Genomic DNA, 25547 nt, shown 5'->3' on the forward strand with positions numbered 1-25547 from the left:
TGTTTACCTTTGCCTTCCTACTACATGTGTATTTTCAGCACATCAGCCAAAGGAATCTTAGTAACTTAAGTCAGATCATGTTACTCTCTGTCAAACTCCTGTCATGTGCTGTTTCACTCATAGTAAAAGATGAACTCTGTACAATGACCTATTTTGTCCTCTTCCATCCAATCAATTGTTTCTTAGATGTAGTTTTCTAATAATCTCCCAGGGAGCACAAAAGTGGCCATTTTGCAATTCTTCTTAAATACTGTGGTCATTTCTGCTCATGCTTCAGGGCTTCTTGAATGAAACCGTTTCTTGTACTAAGAAATTTGTCCCAGACATTCAGAACCTGCTCACCCATCTGTTCAGCTCTTTACTCAGATATCACTTCTTCCTCATGTAACCTAATCTGGACACCCCTAACAAAAAAATGACTACAATGCCCCTCCTCCAAGAGGAAAAAGAAAGAATATGAGACACCCCAGTTGCTCAGGTCTCCTTGTGTTTCACCATCTAACATGCTATATCATTATTTTGTGTGTGTGCTTATTTCAGAGTGTTACTGGACAAACACTGCAGGTGCTCACTGAGTAATTGTTGAATTAGAAAATGATTATCAATAAAAATGTAAAATATTTGGACATTTTATAATATTTTCTATCTTAAGGATATCGAATATTTAAACAATAAAGTTTTTAAGTATGAATTTGACTAACTGTCATCAGATAATGAACATGAAAAAAGCCAATAAAATTAGGCAATGTTTTCACATCATCATATTAATATTGAAAATCAGTGCTTTTTAGAAGAAATAAGTGCCTACACAAACTTTCTCAACACAAATATAAAGTAAATCAGGTTGTGATAATCATATATTACTTCTGAACACTCAGAGAGACATTTCTCTTGCATGAACATTTACATAAAAATACTGTGTTTTTCTTAATAGAATGTTCAGATATGTTTCTGCTAACTACCTTATACCAAGACAATTGTGGATAAGCTTTCAAGTTAAAAGTAAAAGGAAAGAATCGAGCAGGAATGGCTTTCTGACAGAAACAAGTGTTATCCGTGCTAAACTCAGTGGAAATTTTCTATTTGAAGCATTGAGTTTTGATGTATAAATTATATGAAAATTGTAATAACCTTGGCTGCTAAGTTAAATAATAGTAGATAAAAGCTTTTGGATTACCTTAATACTAAACTATGAAATTTCAAGAAGATAAAATATACCTGAATGTGTTTATTCTGTTGTAAATGATGTTACTACACAGAACAAAATCTTATTGCATATTTCATATGACTATTTTATAAATAAAAATCTTAGAGGCCAAGGAAAGTATGTTTTAACTCTAAGTCGCAAAATACAGCATATAACCTAATTTATAATGTTTATTAGAGGAAACTTGTCTACCTCTTTTGAAAAAAAAAATGTAATGTATGAGTTTTTTTTTTTTAATGTGATTAAGAGCCTGGGCTCTTTCAAAGATGATTGGATATTTATTAAAAAATTCATATTAAATATTTATATTTGGTATAATGGATGAAGATTTCTTTCCTGTTTTTTCAGATACTCAAAAGTATTAATAAAAAGTAACAAAATGTTTTGGAAAGTTGCAGTTACACATTTTTCAACAAAAAATTCAAAAAGTATAAGCATTGTTATACTTTGATATAAAGAAAAAAATTGCAGGTGCACTAAAATTGTAAAGTTTCTTTTAATCAATGCATTCTACATTCATGCAGAAGTTGTTACAGATAAGAGATTGCATGTTTGTGTATAAATGAAAAAAATACTACATCAAAATCAAGTTCCTATTTATGCTTGTCCCTACGTACATGCAGCTTTCCCTAATATCAACATCCAATACCAGACTGATACAAATGTTTATAGTAGGGGAGGTTGTGCATCGTGTGTGTGTGGGGGGGGGGGGGGTAGTACATGGGAACTCTATATTCTGTATTTTTTGTTGTTGTTTTCAAGTTTTTATTTAAATTCTTCTTAATTAACATAGTATAATATCAATTTCAGGAGTAGAATTTAGTGATTCAGCACTTACATGCAGTTACATACACATACCTCCAGTACTCATCACAAATGCCCTTCTTAATGTCCCATCACCTATGTAACCCATTGCCTGCCCACTTCCCCTCCAGAAGCCCTCAGTTTGTTCTCTATAGATAAGAGTCTGTTTTATGGTTTGCCTCTTTCTTTTTTCTCCTGATACTCATCTGTTGGTTTCTTAAATTCAACAGATAAGTGAAATCAGATGGTGTTTGTCCTTTTCTGATGGAAATTTCATTTAGCATTATACACTCTAGCTCAATCCACATCATTGCAAATGGAAAAATTTCATTCTTATTGATAGCTTATTGATATACAATAGTGCATTGTATAGATGTACCACATCTTCTTTAGCCATTCATCACTTGATGGGCATCTGGGCTTTTACAATAATTTGTCTATTGTTGATAATGCTGCTATAAACACTGGGGTGTGTGTGCCCCTTCGAATCAGTATTTTTGTATCCTTTGTGTAAATACCTAGTAGTGTGATTGCTAGGTCCTAGGGTAGTTCTATTTTTAACTTTTTGGAGAACCTCCTTACTGGTTTGCAGAGTGGCTGCACCAGTGTGCATTCCCACCAACATTGTAGGAGGGTTTCCCTTTGTCCATATCCTCGCCAACGTCTGTTGTTCCTTGTGTTGTTAATTTTAGCCATTTGGACAAGTGTAAGGTGATAACTCATTGTAGTTTTGATTTGTATTTCCCTGATCTTTGACAGCGGCTCTAGTAACTGTTTTCTAGACACATTTCTGAAGACAAGGGAAACAAAAGCAGAAATGAACTATTGGGACTTGATCAAGATAAAAGCTTCTACACAGCAGAGGAAATGATCAGTGAAACTAAAAGGTAGCCTTTGGAATGGGAGGAGATATTTGCAAATGACATATCTAATAGGGCATTAGTATCCAAAGTCTACCAAGAACTTATCAAACCCAACACCCCCAAAAATCAAAGAATCCAGTAAAGAAATGGGCAGAAGAGATGAATAGACACTTTTCCAAAGAAGACCTAGAGATAGCTAACAGACACATAAAAAGATGCTCTATGTTCTGTTCAATTTTGCTGTGAAACTAAAGCTTCTCTAAAAAATAAAGACTAATTAAATGGGGGAAAATCAATGGTTAATAATAAAACCATAATGACAGAATAATGAAGGAGAGAAGCACATGACAAAACCTGAAATCTTGTGTTTATATAGGAAGATTCTTTTTTTTCCCTCGCATTACATACTTATTCCAACTTAACTGATCTCTGTTAATGTTGATAGAATAACAAAAATACTACTAGTATTGCCTTTATACATGGCCCTCATTCTGTAAATTTATTCTGGAAGCCCTTGAACTTCACTTATTCGAAGTTGTATCTAGATGAATGATTTCATTTCCTTCTAATGCTTGGATGACTTGGAGAGTCATTTGGCACTTGGCAAGCTATGTTATGACATGTTATCAGCCACATATTAGACAGAAAACTAATTATTTCAAGGAATAACTACATGGAAAAATAAAGTATGTCAAGAGTTGTGTTTTGGGGAGTGGTGGCGGAGGAACAACAAAGATGTGTCAACTAGAGAAAGATTAAGTTTAAAAAATAAGTTTAAAAGCCCTCTCGTCAATTGTTGTCTTTATACGACATAGTTAGAAAGTAAGTAAATGCAATCCGAGAAATGTACCCAGAGTTTGAACTTGTGCGAATATAATGACATTTGTTGTCAACATCTATATCTTGGCATTAATGAGTCTACAAAATGTAGCAAGGATAATCATCTATTCAGTGGACTTGAATTGAAACAATTTGGAATTATTATATATACTTTTGTTTCAATTTATTCTTTATTCTCTTCTATTATAAATGTGTGTCTGTAAAATGAAATCAAAATTTGGCATTGCCTGATTTTATACTTAAAAGAAGACAGCACATTATATTTTTATGCTAGTGCTATGAAAATTGTCCTTTCAGGGGTGCCTGAGTGGTTCAGTGGATTAAGCCTCTGACTCCTTGTTTCAGTTTGGGTCATAATCTCATAGTTGGTGAGACTGAGCCCTGAGTCATGGGCTCCAACTGGCAGCACAGAGCCTGCTTGGGATTCTATCTGTCCCTTTCTCTGCCCCTTCCCTGTTCTTGCATGTGTTTGTGTGTTCGTGTTCTCTCTCTCTCTGTCTCTCTCTCAAAATAAACATTCAAACCTTAAAGAATATGTTCCTTTCACTTTATTTTTTTAATGTTTATTTTTGAGGGAGGGAGGAAGAGAGAGAGAGAGAGAGAGAGAGAGAGAGAGAGAGAGAGAGAGAGAGATCTAAAGGCTCCAGGCTCTGAGCTGTCAGCATAGAGCCTGATGCTGTGCTCAAATCCAGTAACTGTGAGATCATGACCTGAGCTGAAGTCAGACCCTTGACCAACTGAGCCACCCAAGCTTTCCTGTCCTTTCACTTTAAAATTGAATCACAGGGGTGCCTGGTTGGCTCAGTCTGTTGAGCGACCAACTTCAGCTCAGGTCATGATCTCAAGGTTTGTGGGTTTGAGCCCCACATTGGGCTCTGTGCTGACAGCCCAGAGCCTGGAGCCTGTTTCAGATTATGTCTCCCCCTCTCTCTGCCCCTCCGCCACTTGGACTCTGTCTCCCTTGGTCTCAAATTAAGCATTACAAAAATTTTTAAAATTGAATCACAATACAACTTAGTGATTAGTTAATTCACTGTTATTGTTTCTTGATGAATGTAGCTGTTCACCATAATGTTTTATAAAAAATTTTGAAAGTATCCAATATATTGTATTTATTGCTGCTTTGCCGTCAGAATCGTGATTTTACGATGTGGTTGCATGTGCAAATTTCCAAAAATCTTACAAAATAATGTTTAGGAAGTGGAAATTGATAGTAAATGAACCCTGTATTTTTTTGCATTATGTAATACAAAGAAAGTAGAAAAACATTTTAACATGGCTATCAAAGATTTATTCAAGATTATAAATTTCAGAGTTTTTCTCCTTGGGACCACTAAACGCTCATATCAATTTGCTTCACCTTCCTCTGCTTAATTGTGAGCTTCTTCAAGGACATACTCATGCATGATTGTGTTCTCTTGTTATAGCCCAGTTTCTGATAGAGTAACTACTGGATTAAATACTTACTAGATAAAGTTGAATGACTTAGTTTCTTTGGAATATAGTTTTTATTTAAGTGATAAATGTCTATGATTGAAGGTGGATCAGAAAGGTTTAGAATTTCTAAACATACATTTTTTAAAATGTTTTTCAAAAAAATTTAATGTTTATTTTTGAGACGGAGAGAGACAGCGTGAGTGGGGAAGTGGCAGAGGGAGAGGGAGAGGGAGACACAGAATCCAAAGCAGCTCCAGGCTCTGAGCTGTCAGCATGGAGTACGACGTGGGGTTCGAATCCATGAACTGTGAGGTCATGACCTGAGTCAAAGTCTGGCGCTTAATGGACTGAGGCACCCAGGTGCCTCACATTTTTTTTTTCAATGTTTATTTATTTTTGGGACAGAGAGAGACAGAGCATGAACGGGGGAGGGGCAGAGAGAGAGGGAGACACAGAATCGGAAACAGGTTCCAGGCTCTGAGCCATCAGCCCAGAGCCTGACGCGGGGCTCGAACTCCCGGACCGCGAGATCGTGACCTGGCTGAAGTCGGACGCTTAACCGACTGCGCCACCCAGGCGCCCCGGTGCCTCACATTTTTAAAAATTCTAAACCAAATAGAGAAAGGATGGGAGGTGGGAAATCATCAAAATTAAAAATTTGTGTTAGTTTACTCTATATGAAGTATAACAATACATTTTAGAATGCTTTAAAACCACAGACAGAAAAGATAGGGCTGGCTCTTATATATATCCATGCTTATATTTATATTGATATTACCAAATGATCTGGCACGCAGGCTAAGTGAGGAAATAAAGAGGTCAGCCCTGGCACTGTGGAAGCTAACTACTCTGTCCTGGGAAATCCCAAGGGGGATTGAAAAGCAAAGCTCTAATCTTGGTTTGCCAACACTGTAGGGAACAAACTCGGATAAACTCTTTACAAGAAAAGCCAAAACAGAAGAGAGGAGGGTTTGGAAAAGAGAAAGGGAGACACATATTTTGGGTGCCGAGAGCTGGGGGAGGTGGAAGGCTCAGGCCTTAACAACTGACCTCTCCATCCACAAGATGGACCCCTAGAGTTTTATAGTGGGAGAGGGGAGGAGAAAGAGGGGCTGTGGTGTAGTACATGCAAAACAATAGGTAGAGAATGGATGATAATGGGTGGGGGTCAGTATGTACTTATCCCTTGATCATGGGCAAGGAAGGAAATGTGTTGCCAAAGATTGTCAACGTTTTCTATATTATTTAGCAAAGCTGTGTACATCCAAAGGCCTGGAAATATAAACTACTGGTACTGTTCCATACCTGCCATGTTATCATTAAGCTTCTCTCAAAGTCCCTGGTCCTCAGTGCCATCACAAATCCACAGACGACTATAATAGAGCAAGAATGGTTCACCTAGTCTTTGGGACTTGGTTAATTGGTGATTCTTTTGATAGTCTCTCTAGGATTTATTGTAGAAATTTCACCCTGACATATACCTAATGTGACTTAGACCATTATTCATACTAATTAGCAGATACTTACGGGTTCAAGATACCAAGTGATAACTTCCAGGTTGATATGAATCAATAATTTATTAAAAGACCTAATTTAGGATGTCTTTTGGTGAAGGAGTTCAGGATTCTGTCTGTGAACTTTGTCATCACCGACATTTCTCAATATATTGGGATACTGATCATTTAAATAATAGTGCAAATATAGTAGATAACATTCAGCATGATGGTTTGAAGCATAAAGGGAATCTCAGTATTTTGAAATCTGGGTCCAAAGTTATCAATAAAAAATTTTAAAAGTTCATGTAATCCTTTAAATTTTATATGGGACTGGAAAAACCAAATTTTCAGGGTCTCTGGTGGAAAATAAACAGAAAACCTAGCAAGTTAAAGTTACTTAAGTTTAAGTGGAGATTATTAGTTGACAGTGAACCTAATAGAGAAGAGAATGATATGATTTCTAAATTATTATTTAGCTGCATAAAAAAATTTCCTAGTCAAATTAATGGAAAGTATTATTATAGTATAGATGGATCATCAATAGAGCATTGGCTATATAACCTGTGTTAGACGAGAGAAAACCAAGGTAATGTGGCTAAAAACAAATGTAATATAATTTCAAGAAGTATCATCATCATTATAATTGGAGACTTATGTAGAATGACCAGATTTGTTCTAAGGTGCTAAAACTGATCTATCCAAATCTATAGCTGATAATTTTAATTGGAATTGAGTTAGGACTGCAAAAACAGGGAGCTTGGCTCTGGGTAGAAGTAATGGCATTCCTGGGATCAAGTGATTTGGCTGATCTAATTGTCTAAAAGTCTTGCTTTTTTAATTATTTTTTTAAATTTACATCCAAGTTAGTTACCATATAGTGCAATAGTGATTTCAGGAATAGATTCCAGTGATCCATCCCCTATATATAACACCCAGCACTCATCCCGACAAGTGTCCTACTTAATGCCCCTTACCCATGTAGCCCATCCCCCTACCCCACCCCCTCCAGCAGTCCTCGGATGTTCTCTGTATTTAAGAGGCTCTTTTGTCCCCTCCTTTTATATTTTGCTTCCTTTCCCTTATGTTCATATTTTTTGTTTCTTAAATTCCTCATATGAGTGAAGTAAAATGATATTTGTCTTTCTCTGACTGATTTCACTTAGCATAATACCCTCCAGTTCCATCCACGTAGTTGCAAATGGCAAGATTTCATTCTTTTTGATTGCCGGGTAATACTCCAGTGTGTATATATACCACTTCTTCTTTATCCATTCATCCATTGATGGACATATGGGGTCTTTCCATACTTTGGCTATTGTCGATAACACTGCTATAAACACGGGGGTGCATGTGCCCCTATGAAACAGCACACCTATATCACTTGGATAAATACCTAGTAGTGCTATTTAGTGCTATTGCTGAGTCATAGGGTAGTTACATTTTTTTTTTTTCTTTTTTTTTTTTTTTTTTTTTTTTTTTTTTTTTTTTAGAGGATGGCAGGCCCCAATGCCCAGACACTTTTTTTTTTTAATTTTTTTTTTTTAATTTTTTTTTCTTTTTTTTTTTTTTTTTTTTTTTTTTTTATTTATTATTATTTTTTTTTATGAAATTTATTGACAAATTGGTTTCCATACAACACCCAGTGCTCATCCCAAAAGGTGCCCTCCTCAATACCCATCACCCACCCTCTCCTCCCTCCCAACCCCATCAACCCTCAGTTTGTTCTCAGTTTTTAAGTCTCTTATGCTTCGGCTCTCTCCCATTCTAACCTCTTTTTTTTTTTTTTTTCCTTCCCCTCCCCCATGGGTTCCTGTGAAGTTTCTCAGGATCCATATAAGAGTGAAACCATATGGTATCTGTCTTTCTCTGTATGGCTTATTTCACTTAGCATCACACTCTCCAGTTCCATCCACGTTGCTACGAAAGGCCATATTTCATTTTTTCTCATTGCCACGTAATATTCCATTGTGTATATAAACCACAATTTCTTTATCCATTCATCAGTTGATGGACATTTAGGCTCTTTCCATAATTTGGCTATTGTTGAGAGTGCTGCTATGAACATTGGGGTACACGTGGCCCTATGCATCAGTGCTCCTGTATCCCTTGGATAAATTCCTAGCAGTGCTATTGCTGGGTCATAGGGTAGGTCTATTTTTAATTTTCTGAGGAACCTCCACACTGCTTTCCAGAGCGGCTGCACCAATTTGCATTCCCACCAACAGTGCAAGAGGGTTCCCGTTTCTCCACATCCTCTCCAGCATCTATAGTCTCCGGATTTGTTCATTTTGGCCACTCTGACTGGCGTGAGGTGATACCTGAGTGTGGTTTTGATTTGTATTTCCCTGATAAGGAGCGACGCTGAACATCTTTTCATGTGCCTGTTGGCCATCCGGATGTCTTCTTTAGAGAAGTGTCTATTCATGTTTTCTGCCCATTTCTTCACTGGGTTATTTGTTTTTCGGGTGTGGAGTTTGGTGAGCTCTTTATAGATTTTGGATACTAGCCCTTTGTCCGATATGTCATTTGCGAATATCTTTTCCCATTCCGTTGGTTGCCTTTTAGTTTTGTTGGTTGTTTCCTTGGCTGTGCAGAAGCTTTTTATCTTCATAAGGTCCCAGTAATTCACTTTTGCTTTTAATTCCCTTGCCTTTGGGGATGTGTCGAGTAAGAGATTGCTACGGCTGAGGTCAGAGAGGTCTTTTCCTGCTTTCTCCTCTAAGGTTTTGATGGTTTCCTGTCTCACATTTAGGTCCTTTATCCATTTTGAGTTTATTTTTGTGAATGGTGTGAGAAAGTGGTCTAGTTTCAACCTTCTGCATGTTGCTGTCCAGTTCTCCCAGCACCATTTGTGAAAGAGGCTGTCTTTTTTCCATTGGATGTTCTTTCCTGCTTTGTCAAAGATGAGTTGGCCATACGTTTGTGGGTCTAGTTCTGGGGTTTCTATTCTATTCCATTGGTCTATGTGTCTGTTTTGGTGCCAATACCATGCTGTCTTGATGATGACAGCTTTGTAGTAGAGGCTAAAGTCTGGGATTGTGATGCCTCCTGCTTTGGTCTTCTTCTTCAAAATTCCTTTGGCTATTCGGGGCCTTTTGTGGTTCCAAATGAATTTTAGGATTGCTTGTTCTAGTTTCGAGAAGAATGCTGGTGCAATTTTGATTGGGATTGCATTGAATGTGTAGATAGCTTTGGGTAGTATTGACATTTTGACAATATTTATTTTTCCAATCCATGAGCAGGGAATGTCTTTCCATTTCTTTAAATCTTCTTCAATTTCCTTCATAAGCTTTCTATAATTTTCAGCATACAGATCCTTTACATCTTTGGTTAGATTTATTCCTAGGTATTTTATGCTTCTTGGTGCAATTGTGAATGGGATCAGTTTCTTTATTTGTCTTTCTGTTGCTTCATTGTTAGTGTATAAGAATGCAACTGATTTCTGTACATTGATTTTGTATCCTGCAACTTTGCTGAATTCCTGTATCAGTTCTAGCAGACTTTTGGTGGAGTCTATCGGATTTTCCATGTATAATATCATGTCATCTGCAAAAAGCGAAAGCTTGACTTCATCTTTGCCAATTTTGATGCCTTTGATTTCCTTTTGTTGTCTGATTGCTGATGCTAGAACTTCCAGCACTATGTTAAACAGCAGTGGTGAGAGTGGGCATCCTTGTCGTGTTCCTGATCTCAGGGAAAAAGCTCTCAGTTTTTCCCCGTTGAGGATGATGTTAGCTGTGGGCTTTTCATAAATGGCTTTTATGATCTTTAAGTATGTTCCTTCTATCCCGACTTTCTCAAGGGTTTTTATTAAGAAAGGGTGCTGGATTTTGTCGAAGGCCTTTTCTGCATCGATTGACAGGATCATATGGTTCTTCTCTCTTTTTTTGTTAATGTGATGTATCACGTTGATTGATTTGCGAATGTTGAACCAGCCCTGCATCCCAGGAATGAATCCCACTTGATCATGGTGAATAATTCTTTTTATATGCCGTTGAATTCGATTTGCTAGTACCTTATTGAGAATTTTTGCATCCATATTCATCAGGGATATTGGCCTGTAGTTCTCTTTTTTTACTGGGTCTCTGTCTGGTTTAGGAATCAAAGTAATACTGCCTTCATAGAATGAGTCTGGAAGTTTTCCTTCCCTTTCTATTTCTTGGAATAGCTTGAGAAGGATAGGTATTATCTCTGCTTTAAACGTCTGGTAGAACTCCCCTGGGAAGCCATCTGGTCCTGGACTCTTATTTGTTGGGAGATTTTTGATAACCGATTCAATTTCTTCGCTGGTTATGGGTCTGTTCAAGCTTTCTATTTCCTCCTGATTGAGTTTTGGAAGAGTGTGGTTGTTCAGGAATTTGTCCATTTCTTCCAGGTTGTCCAGTTTGTTGGCATATAATTTTTCATAGTATTCCCTGATAATTGTTTGTATCTCTGAGGGATTGGTTGTAATCATTCCATTTTCATTCATGATTTTATCTATTTGGGTCATCTCCCTTTTCTTTTTGAGAAGCCTGGCTAGAGGTTTGTCAATTTTGTTTATTTTTTCAAAAAACCAACTCTTGGTTTCGTTGATCTGCTCTACAGTTTTTTTAGTTTCTATATTGTTTATTTCTGCCCTGATCTTTATTATTTCTCTTCTTCTGCTGGGCTTAGGCTGCCTTTGCTGTTCTGCTTCTAGTTCCTTTAGGTGTGCTGTTAGATTCTGTATTTGGGATTTTTCTTGTTTCTTGAGATAGGCCTGGATTGCAATGTATTTTCCTCTCAGGACTGCCTTTGCTGCGTCCCAAAGCGTTTGGATTGTTGTATTTTCATTTTCATTTGTTTCCATATATTTTTTAATTTCTTCTCTAATTGCCTGGTTGACCCACTCATTCGTTAGTAGGGTGTTCTTTAACCTCCATGCTTTTGGAGGTTTTCCAGACTTTTTTCTGTGGTTGATTTCAAGCTTCATAGCATTGTGGTCTGAAAGTAAGCATGGTATAATTCCAATTCTTGTAAACTTATGAAGGGCTGTTTTGTGACCCAGTATATGATCTATCTTGGAGAATGTTCCATGTGCACTCGAGAAGAAAGTATATTCTGTTGCTTTGGGATGCAGAGTTCTAAATATATCTGTCAAGTCCATCTGATCCAATGTCTCATTCAGGGCCCTTGTTTCTTTATTGACCGTGTGTCTAGATGATCTATCCATTTCTGTAAGTGGTGTATTAAAGTCCCCTGCAATTACCACATTCTTATCAATAAGGTTGCTTATGTTTATGAGTAATTGTTTTATATATTTGGGGGCTCCGGTATTCGGTGCATAGACATTTATAATTGTTAGCTCTTCCTGATGGATAGACCCTGTAACTATTATATAATGTCCTTCTTCATCTCTTGTTACAGCCTTTAATTTAAAGTCTAGTTTGTCTGATATAAGTATGGCTACTCCAGCTTTCTTTTGGCTTCCAGTCGCATGATAAATAGTTCTCCATCCCCTCACTCTCAATCTAAAGGTGTCCTCAGGTCTCAAATGAGTCTCTTGTAGACAGCAAATAGATGGGTCTTGTTTTTTTATCCATTCTGATACCCTATGTCTTTTGGTTGGCGCATTTAATCCATTTACATTCAGTGTTATTATAGAAAGATACGGGTTTAGAGTCATTGTGATGTCTGTATGTTTTATGCTTGTAGTGATGTCTCTGGGACTTTGTCTCACAGGGTCCCCCTTAGGATCTCTTGTAGGGCTGGTTTAGTGGTGACAAATTCCTTCAGTTTTTGTTTGTTTGGGAAGACCTTTATCTCTCCTTCTATTCTAAATGACAGACTTGCTGGATAAAGGATTCTCGGCTGCATATTTTTTCTGTCTAGCACCCTGAAAATCTCGTGCCAATTCTTTCTGGCCTGCCAAGTTTCAAAAGAGAGATCAGTCACGAGTCTTATAGGTCTCCCTTTATATGTGAGGGCACGTTTACCCCTTGCTGCTTTCAGAATTTTCTCTTTATCCTTGTATTTTGCCAGTTTCACTATGATATGTCGTGCAGAAGATCGATTCAAGTTACGTCTGAAGGGAGTTCTCTGTGCCTCTTGGATTTCAATGCCTTTTTCCTTCCCCAGTTCAGGGAAGTTCTCAGCTATTATTTCTTCAAGTACCCCTTCAGCACCTTTCCCTCTCTCTTCCTCCTCTGGGATACCAATTATGCGTATATTATTTCTTTTTAGTGTATCACTTAATTCTCTAATTTTCCCCTCATACTCCTGGATTTTTTTATCTCTCTTTTTCTCAGCTTCCTCTTTTTCCATAACTTTATCTTCTAGTTCACCTATTCTCTCCTCTGCCTCTTCAAGCCGAGCTGTGGTGGTTTCCATTTTGTTATGCATTTCGTTTAAAGCGTTTTTCAGCTCCTCGTGACTGTTCCTTAGTCCCTTGATCTCTGTAGCAAGAGATTCTCTGCTGTCCTGTATACTGTTTTCAAGCCCAGCGATTAATTTTATGACTATTATTCTAAATTCACTTTCTGTTATATTATTTAAATCCTTTTTGATCAGCTCATTAGCTGTTGTTATTTCCTGGAGATTCTTCTGAGGGGAGTTCTTCCGCTTGGTCATTTTGGATAGTCCCTGGAGTGGTGCGGACCTGCAGGGCACTTCCCCTGTGCTGTAGTGTATAACTGGAGTTGGTGGGCGGGGCCGCAGTCAGACCTGATGTCTGTCCCCAGCCCACCGCTGGGGCCACGGTCAGACTGGTGTGTGCCTTCTCTTCCCCTCTCCTAGGGGCGGGATTCACTGTGGGGTGGTGTGGCTCGTCTGGGCTACTTGCACCGTGCCAGGCTTGTGATGCTGGGGATCTGGCGTATTAGCTGGGGTGGGTAGGCAAGGTGCTCGGGGGCAGGAGGGGCAGGCTTAGATCGCTTCTCCTTAGGTGATCCACTTCAGGAGGGGCCCTGTGGCAGCGGGAGGGAGTCAGATCCGCTGCCGGAGGTTTGGCTCCGCCGAAGCGCAGAGTTGGGTGTTTGCGCGGAGCGAGCAAGTTCCCCGGCAGGAACAGGTTCTCTTTGGGATTTCGGCTGGGGGATGGGCGGGGGAGATGGCGCTGGCGAGCGTCTTTGTTCCCCACCAAACTGAGCTCTGTCGTCAGGGGGCTCAGCAGCTCTCCCTCCCTTTGTCCTCCAGCCTTCCCGCTTTCCGAGCAGAGCTGTTAACTTATGACCTCCCAGACGCTAAGTCGCGCTTGTTGTGGGAACACAGTCCGTCAGGCCCCTCCGCTTTTGCAAGCCAGACTCGGTGGCTGTGCTTGGCCGGCGAGCCGCCCCTCCGCCCCGGCTCCCTCCCGCCAGTCCGTGGAGCGCGCACCGCCTCGCCGCCCTTCCTACCCTCTTCCGTGGGCCTCTCGTCTGCGTTTGGCTCCGGCGACTCCGTTCTGCTAATCCTCTGGCGGTTTTCTGGGTTATTTAGGCAGATGTAGATGGAATCTAAGTGATCAGCAGGACGTGCGGTGAGCCCAGCGTCCTCCTAAGCCGCCATCTTCGAAAAATCTAATTTTTTTTTTCAAAGTTTATTCATTTTTGGGACAGAGAGAGAGACAGAACATGAATGGGGGAGGGGCAGAGAGAGAGGGAGACACAGAATCGGAAACAGGCTCCAGGCTCCGAGCCATCAGCCCAGAGCCTGACGCGGGGCTCGAACTCACGGACCGCGAGATCGTGACCTGGCTGAAGTCGGACGCTTAACCGACTGCGCCACCCAGGCGCCCCATGGGTAGTTACATTTTTAATGTAACCTCCATACTGGTTTCCAGAATGGCTGTACCAGTTTGCATTCCCACCAACAGTGCAGAAGAGATCCTCTTTTTCTGCATCCTTGCCAGCATCTGTTGCCTGAGTTGTTAATGTTAGCCGTTCTGACATGTGTGAGATGGTATCTCCTTGTGGTTTTAATTTGTATTTCCCTGATTATGAGTGTTGAGCATTTTTTTCATGTGTCTTAACCATCTGGATGTCTTCTTTGGATAAGTGTCTATTCATGTCTTTTGCCCATTTCTTCACTGGATTGTGTTTTGCATGTTAAAACTGATAAGGTGTTTATAGATTTTGGACACTGACCCTTTATCTGATATGCCATTTGCAGATATCTTCTCCCATTCCATCAGTTGTCTTTTAGTTTTGCTGATTGTTTTCTTCACTGAGCAGGAGCTTTTTATTTTGATGAGGTCCCAATAGTTCATTTTTCTTTTCGTTTCCTTTGCCTCTGGAGACATGTTGAGTAAGAAGTTGCTGCAGCCAAGATCAAAGAGGTTTTTGTCTGCTTTCTTCTCTAGGATTTTGATGGCTTCCTGTCTTAAATTTAGGTCTTTCATCCATTTTGAGTTTATTTTTATGTATGGTGTAAGAAAGTTGTCCAGGTTCATTCTTCTGCAAGTCGCTGTCCAGTTTTCCCAGCACCACTTGCTGAAGAGACTGTGTTTATTCCATTGGATATTCTTTCCTGCTTTGTCAAAGATTAGTTGACAGTATGTTTGTGGGTCCATTTCTGGGTTCTCTATTCTGTTCCATTGATCTGCGTGTCTGTTTTTGTGCCAGTACCATACTGTCTTGATGATTACAGCTTTGTAGTATAGCTTGAAGTCTGGGATGTGATGCTTTCTGCTTTGGTTTTCTTTTTTTAGGATTGCTTTGACTATTCAGGTCTTTTGTGGTCCCATACAAATTTTAGGATTGTTTGCCTGAGCTTTGTGGAGAATGCTGGCGTTATTTTGATAAGGATTGTATTGAATATCTAGATTGCTTTGGGTAGTATCGACATTTTAATAATTTGTTCTTCCAATCCATGAGCATGGAATATTTTTCCAGTTTTTGTGTTGTCTTCAATTTCTTTCATAAGTGTTCTATAGTTTTCAGTGTATAGATTTTTCTCCTCTTTGGTTAGGTTTATTTCTAGGTATTTTATGGTTCTTGGTGCAATTGTAAATGGGATCGATTCCTTGATTTCTTTCTTTTGCTTCATTATGGGTGTATAGAAATGCAACCAATTTCTATACATTGATTTTATATCTTGTGACTGCTGAATTCTTGGATGAGTTCTAGAAGTTTTTTGGTAGAATCATTTTGATTTTCCATATAGATTATAATGTTATCTGTGAAGATTGAAAGTTTGACTTCCTCCTTGCTGAGTTGGATGCCTTTTATTCCTTTGTGTTGTCTGATTGCTGAGACTAGGAGTTCCAATACTATGGTGAATAACACTGGTGAGAGTGGACATTCCTGTCATGTTTATGACCATTGAGGATGATATTAGAAGTGGGTCTTTCATATATGGCTTTATGATCTTGAGGTATGATACTTCTAGTCCTACTTTCTCTAGGGTTCTTATCAAGAAAGGATGCTGTATTTTGTCAAATGCTTTCTCTGTATATATTGACAGGATCTGTGGTTCTTGTACTTTGTTTTATTGATGTGATATATGACATTGATTGATTTGTGAATATTGATTCAGCCCTGCAACCCAGGTATAAATCCCACTTGCTTATGGTGAATAATTCTTTTAATGTATTGTTGGCTCTGGTTAGCTAATATTTTGTTGAGGATTTTTGTATTCATGTTCATCAGGGAAGTTGGTCTGTAGTTCCCCATTTTAGTAAGGTCTTTGTCTGGTTTTGGAATCAAGGTAATGCTGGCTTCATAGAATGAGTTTGGAAGTTCCCTTCCATTTCTATTTTTTGGAACAGTTTCAAAAGAATAGATGTTAACTCTTCTTTAAATGTTTGGTAGAATTCCCCTAGAAAGCTATCTGGCCCTGGATTCTTGTTTTATTGGGAGATTTTATAATACTTATTTGATTTCTTTACTGGTTATGGGTCTGTTCAAACTTTCTAATTTTTTTTAATGTTTGTTTATTTCTGAGACAGAGAGAGACAGAGCATGAGAGGGGGAGGGGCAGAAAGAGAGGGAGACACAGAATCTGAAGCAGGCTCCAGGCTCTGAGCTGTCAGCACAGAGCCCGACGCGGGGCTCAAACTCACAAACCATGAGATCATGACCTGAGCCGAAGTCGGTCGCTCAACCAACTGAGCCACCCAGGTGCCCCAGGTCTGTTCAAATTTTCTATTTCTTCTTGTTTCAGTTTTGGTAGTTTATGTTTCTAGGAATTTGTCCATTTCTTCCAGATTGCCTAGTTTATTGGCATATGATTGCTCATGATATTCTCTCATTATTTTCGTAGTGTTGGTTGTGATCTCTCCTCTTTCATTCATGATTTTATTTATTTGGGTCACTTTTTTCCTTTTTCTTTTTGATCAATCTGGCTAAGGGTTTATCAATTTTGTTAATTCTTTCAAAGAATCAGTTCCTGGTTTCATTGATCTGTTCTCCTGTTTGGTTTGGTTTGGTTTGGTTGAGATAGCATTTATTTCTGCTCTAATTTTATTATTTCTCATCTTCTACTGTTTTTGGGTTTTATTTGTTTTTTTTACCAGCTCTTAAGGGGTAAGGTTAGGTTGTGTATATGAGACCTTTCTCCCTTCTTTAGGAAGGCCTGGATTGTTATACACTTCTCTTAGAACTATCTTTGCCACATCCCAGAGGTTTTGGTCTGTGGTATTATCATTTTCATTGGCTTCCATGTACTTTTTAATATCCTCTTTAATTTTGTGGTTAGCCCATTCATTCTTGAGTAGAATGTTCTTCAGTCTCCAAGTATTTGTTGTCTTTACAAATTTTTTCTTGAGGTTGATTTTGGGTTTCATAATGTTTTGGTCTGAAAATATGCATGGTATGATCTCAATCTTTTTATACTTGCTGAAGGCTGATTTGTGTCCAAACTTGTGATCAATTCTGGAGAATGTTCCATGTGAACCAGAGAAGAAAGTATTTTCTGTTGCTTTAGAATAAAATGTTCTGAATATATCTGTTAAGTCCATCTGGCCCAGTGTGTCATTCAAAGCCATTATTGCCTTGTTGATTTTTTGTTTAGATGATCTGTCCATTTCTGTAGGTGGAATGTTGAAGTCCCCTACTATTATGGTATTATTATCAATGTGTACTGTATGTTTGTGATTGATTTATATATTTGGGTTCTCCCACATTGGAAAAATGTTTACAACTGCTAGATATTCTTCATGGATAGACCCCTTAATTATGATACAATGCTCTTCTTCAGTATTGTTAAGTCCTTATTTTAAAATCTAAATTGTCTGCTCTAAGTATGGCTACTCTGGGAACGCCTGGGTGGCTCATTCAGTTAAGTGTTAGACTTCAGCTCAGGTCATGTTCTCATGGTTCATAAGTTCGAACCCCATATCAGCCTCTTTGCTGACAGCTCAGAGCCTGGAGCCTGCTTTGGATTCTGTGTGTGTCTCTCTCTATCTGCCTCTACCCTGCTCATGCTCTGTCTGTCAAAAATAAATAAACATTAAAAAAAATTTTTAAAAGTATGGCTACTCTGTCTTTTGGTGACCGTTAGCATGATAAATGGTTCTCCATCTCCTTACTTTCAATCTGAAAGTGTCTTTTGGTCTAAAATGGGTCTCTTGTAAACAGCATACAGATGGATCTTGTTTTCTTATTCATTCTTTTACTCTATGTCTTTTGGTTGGAGCATTTAGTCCATCGACATTTAGAGGGAGTACTGAAAAATATGAATTTAGTGCCATTTTGTTGCCTGTAGAGTTGGATTTTCTGGTGGTGGTCTCTGGTCCTTTCTAGTCTTTGTTGCCTCTGGTATTTTTGTTTTTCTTTCCCTGTCTTTTCTCCCCTCAGAGAGTCTCCCTTAAAATTTCTTGCAGGGCTGGTTTAGTAGTCACAAACTCCTTTAGTTTTTGTTTGTCTGGGAAACTTTTTATTTCTCCATTTATTTTTAATTTTTTTTCAACGTTTATTTATTTTTGGGACAGAGAGAGACAGAGCATGAACGGGGGAAGGGCAGAGAGAGAGGGAGACACAGAATCGGAAACAGGCTCCAGGCTCTGAGCCGTCAGCCCAGAGCCTGACGCGGGGCTCAAACTCACAGACTGCAAGATCGTGACCTGGCTGAAGTCGGACGCTTAACCGACTGCGCCACCCAGGCGCCCCTTCTCCATTTATTTTGAATGAGAACCTTGCTGGATAAAGAATTGTTGGTTGCATATTTTTACAATTCATCACAGTGTGTATATACTGCCACTGCTTTCTTGCCTAACGAGTTTCTGTGGATAAGTCTGCTGTGAAACTCATCTGTCTTCCCTGTAGGTTAAGGTTTTCTTTTCCCCCTTTCTGCTTTCATGATTCTTTTCTTGCCTGAGTATGTTGTGAATTTGACTACAATATGCCTTGTTGATGGTCGGTTTTTGTTGAATCTAATGGGAATTATTTGTGCTTCCTGGATTTTGATGTCTGTGTCTTTCCTCAGGTTAGGAAAGTTTTCTGCTATGATTTCCTCACATAAATCTCCTTTTTTAATCTCTTCATCTTCTGGGATCCCTATTATTAGGATGTTACTCCTTTTTAATGAGTTACTTAGTTCTCTAATTCTTTTTTTTTTTTTTATTTTTTTTTTTCAACGTTTATTTATTTTTGGGACAGAGAGAGACAGAGCATGAACGGGGGAGGGGCAGAGAGAGAGGGAGACACAGAATCGGAAACAGGCTCCAGGCTCTGAGCCATCAGCCCAGAGCCCGACGCGGGGCTCGAACTCACGGACCGCGAGATCGTGACCTGGCTGAAGTCGGACGCTTAACCGACTGCGCCACCCAGGCGCCCCTTAGTTCTCTAATTCTTATATCACGCTCTTTTTGCCTTAGTCTCTCATTTTTCCTGCTTCATTATTTTCCATAAATTTGTCCTCTATATCACTGATTCGCTGCTCTACTTCACCCACCCTTCCTGCTCTGGCATCCATTTGAGATTGCATCTATTACAACCTTTTAAATTTCATCCTGACTAGAATTTCTTTCTTTTATCTTTGCAGAAATGGATTCTATGCTTTTTTCAACCCAAGGTAATATTCTTATTATTGTGATTCTAAATTCTGGTTTAGACATCTTGCTTGTATCTGTATTGATTAAGTCCCTGACTGTCATTTCTTCCTGTTCTTCCTTTTGGTGTGAATTCCTTCATTTTGTCATTTTGAAGGAAGAAAAATAATTAATAAATAAATAAAATAAAAATTAGGAAATTAAAAACAATACAAAAAGAATCAAAGGATTCTAGGTCCTAGGTATCTTTTTTATTCTGGTTGTTGAAGGAAGCTTGGTAGAATAGGGGAAAAGGGAAAGAAAAGGAAAAAAATGGGGAGGAGGAAATTGAAAGTTAAAAAAATGAACACAATAAATTAGAATAAAATGAAATGACTAAAATAGGATTAAAAACTTAAAAAAATTAAAACATAGTTGAAAAATTAAAGAAAAATATTAAAAATAATTTTTGATGTTTATTTTTGAGAGAGACAGAACATGAGCAGGGGAGGGGCAGAGAGAGAGAGAGGGAGATACAGGATCTGAAGCAGGCTCCATGCTCTGAGCTGTCAGCACAGAGCCTGACATAGGCTTGAACCCACAAATCGTGAAATTATGACCTGAGCTGAAGTTGGACACCTAACTGACTGAGCCACCCAGGTACCCCAAGAAAAATATTTTTTATAAAAACGAAAATAAAAATAAACTTTTTCTGTATTCAAGAAAAAGAAAAGAAAGGAAAAAGAAAAAAAATTGTGACCAGCGAACAGAATGAAATATGATTGAAATTACATCCAATTTCCCCTAGAAGTCAAACTATGAAGCCCTTTATAATCCATAAACTAAGCTGGTAGAGAGACTTGTGTTCCTCTAGAGCACAACTGGCCCAGTTGGATGGGGTTTGCTGTAATGGCTCCATTCTCCACTAGATTGTGGTACTTAGTTCACTGAGGTGGATCATTGTGGTGCATGTAGGCGTGTATGCACATGCACAGGGGAGGGTGAAAATGGCATCACCCAGCAAACCAGTCTCTAGCATCAGAACTCTGTGCTTGCACCAACCTACAACCAAGCACCTATCCTTTGTTTCTGGCTTCTGTGCACACCCCTCTTGTGCATTGTCTGTGACCAAGCCTTCAGCCTACCAGGTAGCACTTCACTCCTGAGTTTTATTTCAGACGGGGCTGTGATTCCAAATCCCTCTCTTCTGAGGGCCCTGTGGCTTTTACCCACTCTGCAGGTAGGATCTTGCCAAGAAATGGCCAGGTACAGGGCTGCCTGCAGGAACATTCAAGTGACCACGTTGCTGAAGATGCACAGAGACTGCAGCTGGGTGCCAGCCCAGCCCCGGAAAAAAATTTGCAGGATCTTGTAGCAGCAGAATTTCTGGGATTATGGTAAATCACAACATGCATCTGGCACCAGGCTTCACCAGACCCTAGCATGCTTATTGCAACACCAGGGAACATGGCTGTTCTCTGGGCTCTGCTGGGACCTTTGCCTGTGGAGAAACTGCACAGCCTCTACCAAATGTCCTCCCAGCAGGGAACTTTCTCTCCCCATGTGGTCCTCGGACCCATTGGACCTCTCTTTTTGTGTCCAGGAATTTGCCTTTCTCACCAGAGCTCTGCCAGGTATCGAGCTGTCAAGTTTCAGACTGTGCTCTCCTGTTTATAAAGTCTTAATGGCATTTAAGCCCTCTCCTTTCTCATATCTCCCTTTCTTGTTCAGTCCCTTGCAGGTGTTCCCACTCTTTTTTTCTCTCTAGCTGCTTTCTGGAGGAAGTTCTTTTCCCATATCCTCCCCCCCCCCATCCCCTGTCTCCATCCTCTTTCTGCAAGCAAAAACAGCTCCCTACCCTCTGTGACTTGTCTCTCCCCCAGTTCACCTCTCCACACCATTTACCTGCTGAGTTCTGTGATTCAAGTTGTGCAGATTGTTTTAATCCTCAAATCAGTTTTCTATGTGTGCAAGATGGTTTGGTTTTGCTCTAGCTGCATTTCAAGAAAGAGAGAGGCCAAAAACAAAAACAAAAACAAAAAAAAAACCTTCCATGCTACTCTGCCATCTTGGCCCTGCCCCTAAAAGTCTTGCTCTTTTAAGGATTTAATCTTAATATGTTGTCAAGAGACTTTTTAAATCTAGAGTGAACTGATTTTTTAAAAAGCAACATGTAACAAAGTATACATATATTTTACTGATTCATAACAGTTTTCACTACGTAATATTATATATTTACTTGTATAGTGTCTGATACAAAATGAGGGAATTTGCATGTCTTATTCATTGCTTAGAAAGCTGCATGGCAGTTATTCATTAGATATTAGTGGTTTTAATGAAAAAATGAATATATAAGGTCAGATGGTATAGCACTTAGAGAGTTTAATCATAGAAGGAACTCCCTTTTTGTGTGCTTCCTCCTTCACAAACAATTGACCATGACCTGAGACCTCACCTGGTTTTGCCCCAGTCATTAAGTCAAGGGCTAAGACTATAGCCCATGATAGCTTAATTTCCCATTGTTGGATAACTGCCCATCTTCCAGCAAGAGGTAAAAAATAGAATTTGCATCCCAGTGGAAACAATGAGGTCAAAATCAGAAAAATTAGTTTAGCTCTCTGTTCTTAATTGAGAGGAATGGTTTGAAATTAGAAATGAAGGTGCATAGGTTAAGACAAGGAGGAGGACAGGAGGATTTTAGAAGCCGGCCCAAATGAGAGAAGACTAACATAGTTGGGCTAGGACTACTTTTTCCTCTTTATAGTAGTAAGGATGCTAGGCTCTAGAGAATTGGTAATGGACATTTCTTTTGATGGCTTATTCAATCTAGAACATTATTAAGTATTAATAAAATATTCACAATTATTTAGGTTGGTGGGATTTATTTTTATTTTTTTCACATCTTAACAATTTTCCTCCATCCTATTCTGAGAGACTTAAGTATGTTTCAGATGCACTTGGAGCAACTGGTTTTAATCAAAAAGATGTTAGGAGGACATTCCTTGGGAGGCAAGTAGTAAGCCTCAGTAATAGCCAGTAACAATACTTGTATCCAATTTGAGGCAGGTTCAAAGGACAGGACCCCCTATGCTGTCTAACAGCATATGTCTAACATATTCTATTGGCTGCAATATGTGTAAATTTTGTTCCTGGGGAAATACACATAGAGCTTGCCAATTACTTATTGGCCATGGTATTTCGATTTCACCTTTTTTTCTTAAGACACTTTTACTTAGGAGGTTCCTATTGGGAAATCTAAGCATAGAATGCCCAAACAAGAGGAGGTAGGAGCCAGACCAGGCAATAGAGAGAGAAAACACAGTGGTATATGAAGAGGTTGAAACTAAAATGTGAATATGGATTAACAGTGACTTCTGTGGAATAACAGAAAAATAAGGTCATTGAGAGGTGGAACACGAGACTCATAATTGACTCATTGCTGATTGCTCTTTTCCTTTTCCTTTTCTCCTTATTAATTTTTCTAGATCTTTATTTAATTAAATCTTCTATCAGTCACTTCATCTTCTGTAAATAAACTAGACTTTTCATTTACAAAGTAGAAGGCAGTAAGTAAATATTCCCTAAGTTTTCTTTCTCTCTACACCCTAATCTACAAATAATATTCTGATGTCCTCTACTTTTAGTCTCAGAAGTGATGGGTTGGAAAAATTAGAGTTGGTCAACAGACTAGATATCATTCATTACTGACATCTTCTGGACAACTACAGATGATATGAAATATTTCTGCTATCCTTCAAAACCCTCATCTTTACTGGCTCTAGTTACATAGACTACAAACATGCTGAAAAATTCTCAATATTCTAGAACATATTTCTGATAGTTTGATTTGGTTTTATTTTTGTCATTCTCTTTTCTCTACTTTCCTATTGTTTTTTATCTATCTTTGATTTTCTGTTTTAAATCATTTTTATTAATTCAAAGGTAACAAATCCAAAACTAGAGAAAAAGGTTATTTTAAAAGTAATTGCTTATTAAAATTCTATTAACAATAATTGCAGCTAATAGTTCGGTATATATTTCTAGTGTCTTTCTATGCATATTCATACCTGAATTACATATTTGTTGCTGCATATTTTAATATTTAATATATCCTGGGCATTTTTTTCCTATATAAGTAAAATTATAGGAAAAGTGAGAGATAACTCACTTTTCCAGCCATTACTCCTTTAAATATACTTGATGTTTAAAGTAATTTTTAAAGGTACCATAATACTACATAAATAAGCTATTGCTAATACAAAACCTGTGGTTCTCTTTGATCATATATCTATCCAGTAGCTATAGCCACTTTCCTAAATGTATGCCATTAATATGAGACCTCATTGCTTTTATTCCCCTCCTTCTGACTCCTGCCATAGGAATAAATTTTCCTTGATTAAAATAATGTAGAAATAATAAAGCAAGTAGGAAACAGAAAGGTGAGTAAATGACATCATAATGTGGTTTCTTACATTATATGTGACATAGTGTTAATTCAAGGTAGACTGTGACAAGATACATATTGTGCTGTCTAGAAGAGCCACAATTACATATAAAAAGGTATAATCATAAAGCCAATAGGAGAGATAGCATGGAGGCCTAAAATATTTTGATCATTTCAATAGAAGGCAGGAAAGAAGAGTAACAAGTGAAAAACCACAAAATGGAAGACTTAAAGCCAACTTCATTAATTACATTACATGTAAATAAACTAAACACTAATTATAAGGAAGAGATCATCAGTCTGGGAAACTTTTTTTTTTTGTTGTTACAAGCCCAATTGTATCTTATTAATGATAGGTGTCCTATAAATATAAAGAGACTGAAAATAAAGTGGCAAAACATATACCATGACCAAATTAAGCATAAAAAATCAAATTAATATTTGACCAAGGAGACTTAAAGATAGAGCATTACTAGAGATATAAAATGACAATTAAAATTGGTGAAATTACTGGGGTGCCTGGGCAGCTTAGTCAGTTAAGCATCCAAATTCAGAACAGGTCATGACCTCACGGCTTGTGAGTTTGAGCCCTGCGTCAGGCTCTGTGCTGACAGCTCAGAGCTTGGAGACTGCTTCAGAGTCTGTGTCTCCCTTTTGCTCTCTCTGCCCTTCCCCTGCTTTCACACTGTGTCTATCTCTCTCTGTCTCTGTGTCTGTCTCTCTCTCAAATATAAACAAACATTAAAAATTTTTTAAAAATGGTGAAATTGATTAAAACCATTTTAAACTGAATGATAAAATCTGAAAATATAGTAAAGGTTCACTACCCCTTTCTTAGAAAAAAGAACAAAAGAGGTATAGAAAAAAAGAGGTATAGAAAAGCTACACATCTGAATTTATCTAATAACTATAAGATAAAATATTCAAAAAAATGAAGTGTACACATTCTTTCAAGTACCCATCAGAAGTTTCCTTAGATAAGTTACAAGCTGGGGCATCCTCTCAATGTATTTCACAGATATAAATTCATACAAATAATTTAACAGAATTAAATTATACATCAAGACATTTGGAAACTAAATCCCAATAGAAAACCAGTGTCAAAAAAAATTCATAGGGAAAACAAACCATTTTGTACTCAATGATAAACAGAATGTATCAAAATAGGTTGCTTCCTACTAACACAGTCTATAGTGTGAAATTGATAGTTTTAAGTAATTAGAAGCAAAGAGAGGTTAAAGATTATTTTCAACCTTAAGAAGCTCCCCTAGAATAAATGGTAAACTAGGAAACCAGTAAAATAAAAAGCATAAAAAAATACAGAATACCAGCCCACAACAGCATTTGGTTCTTGGGAAAGATTATACTTGTAAGGATTTGTCAATTTTAGGAATAAAGAAGAAACCAGTGTAAAGAATGGAAGAGGGGTACCATTACAGATCTTACAGACATTAAAAGCATAATTATATATTATGAGCCACACTAGGGCAATAAATTCATCAAAAAGCTGTAAGAACAGTTTTATACTGTATACCACAGAAAGACAATG

The sequence above is a fragment of the Prionailurus viverrinus genome, chromosome A1, assembly GCF_022837055.1.
Source record: "Prionailurus viverrinus isolate Anna chromosome A1, UM_Priviv_1.0, whole genome shotgun sequence".
Lineage (NCBI taxonomy): Eukaryota > Metazoa > Chordata > Mammalia > Carnivora > Felidae > Prionailurus > Prionailurus viverrinus.